We start from the raw sequence: 3,938 nt of genomic DNA on the forward strand, positions 1-3,938 counted from the left end.
GCCGCCATGGGAGGGATGAACGGGCCCGGCCGCCGGGCTCGGTGCTGTTCGTTTGGTCTGCCTTACGGGTTTCATGTTTAAAAGGCTGAGCGGCTTTATGCGAGTTTTTAAAAGGAGGGCAGGAACCGACCTGCTGCAGGTCGCCTCCCAAACTTAAAGAACGTGTTTCCCGAGGAATCACAGCGTCAATAAGGTTGGAAAAGATCCGAGGTCATCGAATCCAGCCTGTGACCGAGCACCACCACGTCAGCCAGACCATGGCACTGAGTGCCACATCCAGTCTCTCCTTAAACACCTCCAGGGATGGTGACTCCACCACCTCCCTGGGCAGCCCATTCCAATGGTCTGATCGCCCTTTCTGTGAAGAAATTCCTCCTAATGTCCAGCTTAAACCTCCCCTGGCACAGTTTATGACTGACTGTGTCCTCTTATCCTGCTGCTGATACCCTGGGAGAAGAGGCCAGCCCCCATCTGGCTACACTCTTCTTTCAGGGGGTTGCGGTGATGAGAAGGTCACTCACCTCCGAGTCTCCTTTTCTCCTGGCTAAACACCCCCAGCTCTCTCAATCACTCCCCACAGGACTTGTACTCCAGACCCCTCACCAGCTTTGTTGCTCTTCTCTGGACTCTTGTCCTTCTTCTAGTGAGGGGCCCAGAACTGGGCACAGCACTCGAGGTGTGGCATCACCACTGCAGTGTACAGGGGGACAATCACTGCCTGGCCCTGCTGGCCACACTATTGCTGATCCAGGCCAGGTGCCATTGGCTTTCCTGACCACCTGGACACACAGTGCTCACGTTCAGCTACCAGCAACCCCAGGTCCTTTTCCACCAGGCAGCTTCCCAGTGGCCCCCAGAGTGAATACTTGTTTCTTATGTCTATCTTCTTTTCTTGTTCCCTGGAGCACCCAATTGGTTAACCTTGTGAAGGTATGGCTCAACTTTCCTTCAACCTAATTAGATGTTTCTGAAACATTCACCACAGGCGCACCCATTTCTACTTTTTGGAAGTAGCTTTTGATACTATATCCCTGTATAACATTACAAGTTGTAAGAGCTGAAAAATCTCCTCCTACCCACAGCTGGCAAAAAACTGAGCTTTCTGCAGTTTCTCACTCTACACATATAGTCTAAGGATATTGTTCCACAGTGAATCTAATAGTGGACTTTAGGAAGAACTTCTGTACTGTGAAAGTGGTGGGACACTGGAAGAGATTACCTAGACAAGCTGTGGATGCCCCATCCCTGGAAGTGTTCAAGGCTGGGTTGGATGGGGCTGCAAGCAACCCGGTCTAGTGGAAGGCTTGGCAGGGGGATTTTTTTATTATTTCTGGGTTGTCTTTAATACTCCTTCCAGCCCGAACCATTTTATGATTCGCCCTATTCCACCACAGTTTAGCCACTGGAAATTGTACAGCTGCACCTTGTAAAGTGACTTAGTCTCCATCTGAATCTACCTCCTGTACTGCTGTGCAAGAGTTATTGAAAGAAAGTCTTAGAGAAAGTTGTCTGGGCTGCAGTGGGGATAACAGGAACACTACAGCCTAGATGATGTTCAAACTAATGGGAAACCACATCCTAAATTCTCATCTATGGGGGATCTCACTAGCTGTTTATAAATAGGGGGTTTTTTGTCTGCCTGTTTATTGGAAGGTTTAGTATATCAATCAACTTAATTGAGGAAATAAGGAAAAACAAGGAAGGATGAAGAAAAGCTGAAAAAAATGTTTGGTGTTTTGACAAGTTATTAACAGTATGACAAAAACCAGTGTTCCACATATGGACTCTTTTTAGGAGGGTTTAACTGTTGGAAACAGATAAGGGAAATCTAGAATAGTGAGTTGTAAGGTGCGAAAATACTTGGCAATTTTATTCCTAAAATTATTGAGACTTATACTACCAGGAAAACAAAACAGCTGACAAATTTTAAGCAAGTTTTGTTCTGCAGTCCATGGCAGCAGATGACACTCTTCTCTCTGCTTTTCTTCTTATACATCCTATTTTACCTGTCTGAAATCTTGAATGTGAGCTGCAGTTGGCCCCTTTTCTGCTGTACAGGCATGAGGAGAGAGGTCTGCAATGCTGCCTCTTTCTCTGAGTGCCTCCCACCACAGCTGTTTCAGCTGCTGTTTCTGCAGGAGTGAGAGTGAGAAGCTGTAGGCATTGGGGAAGAGCTGCCAGTGCTTCAGGGAGTTCTCAGCAGCCCAACTTGGGCACAGACAAGCAACCAATTTATGCTGTTGTTGCCTTTCCATCTGACTTATTCAAAAGGCCTCAAAACTGGTGCTTGCCACATGGCACAGAAAATATTGAGCCACCCTTCCCTAGTGACATCAGGGTTAAAGACAAGCGAAGTAATCACAGCCATTAATCACTACTCAATTAGCCCTAAAGAAAGAAGGCAGCTCCTTACCATTCCTTTACTAAATGCTAAATAATTCCATATTTCTACCAGTGCCTGTCAAGGGCTTTTACTGCATGTTAGTTTCAAAGACTAACAAAGACTGGAATTTCTTACTGGGGAAAAAACACAATTAAGCCCAGACTACATTACAATAAGTATAAATGAGTAGAATTTTAGTTTGCATTTGATAATAAGAAGCCTATAAATGGTGAATTGAGTGAGGGCTGTCCAGGGCTGCAGGGTGCTCTGTAGTGTGAGCTTTGCAGGGGAATCATGGGTGAGCACCCAGTGTGGGGAGCCTCACACTGCAGGGCTACTGCATCCTGGCTTTGGAACTTGGCAGAGGAAACTCCTCATCTCTCTGTTAGATTGGAGGGTACAGGTTTACTAGCAGAGCCTGAATGCACTGCTTTGCAAACCCTTTATCCCCAAAGAAGTGTGTCTCATATTTCTCAGCATCGCCCAAGGCTGCTAGCACTGGGCAAGCTTGTGGGTCAAGTGAAGCACAGCTTTACTGTAGGTAGGCAACAATTACAAGTCTGAATAAAGTTAACCAAACCAAAGTAAAAATGTACACCACAAACACAGATTAGTTTTCAAAGTAGGGTTCCTTCTTTTGCATTTCTTCCCCCTCCTTCAGGCTTCCACATCTTTAATCTATATCCCAGCTGTCTGGATGAGGGTGCAAGCAGTAGAGCAAGAACTGGTCCTCTATTGCCATCCTCCAGAGAGATCCTAAGGCTGGTCTGAACCACAAGCCTGCTTGCCATAAAGTGTTAGTTTATAGATGAGTTGCTTCTGAATTTAGCTCACCACAAGGCTTCACATTCATGCACAGTGTCAGCACTGGCAGAAGGAAGTGCTGGTTGTGAGATAATGGGGATGTACTGGATTGACTCTTGTGTTGGCCCACACAAATGTATGTCAGCCTGGAATTCTGGTGTGACTACCTCCATTGCTTTTCAGGTCTAGGCAACTCTCTCAAAGTTCTCTTTTCTTGTCTTAAATTATTTCTTTCTTGTTATTTCTCTTTATTTCTATCTTTCCCCCCACTTCCTTTCTGTTCCTCTTTTAGGTCTGGCTTCCTGGATTTTCTCCAATAACATTGTAGCTTTGATGACTCATGTCTCTTGGTTTAGTTTGGGGTTTATACCAGTGCATCCTTTGGGATGCTGAGTTCCCTTCCCTCTCACCTTCCCAGCAGGAAGTCTATTGTATGTAGCTTTAATTTCTTCCTTTTCAGAACAGATAGTACTCATTGAAAATTCCTGAGCTGACTTTGCCATATTTCACATTATGCCTCATAAAATGCTTGAGTTGGGAAACAATTTAAGTTATGAATGTGACCCTGTTTTTAGTGTTTTGCATATACCAGATTTTTCTTATTTAAACTTTTCAGGTCTCTCTCTGATTTTTTTAGTCACTTCAGTGTCACAGAAAGACAAACTTTTTTTTCTTTTTAATAACAAATGAAATAATAAAAACATTAGAACAGCTGTACAGGGTCAGATGAAAGGTCTAGCACCCCCCCCCC

This window comes from Geospiza fortis, unplaced genomic scaffold (genome assembly GCF_000277835.1).
Source record: "Geospiza fortis unplaced genomic scaffold, GeoFor_1.0 scaffold190, whole genome shotgun sequence".
Taxonomy (NCBI): domain Eukaryota; kingdom Metazoa; phylum Chordata; class Aves; order Passeriformes; family Thraupidae; genus Geospiza; species Geospiza fortis.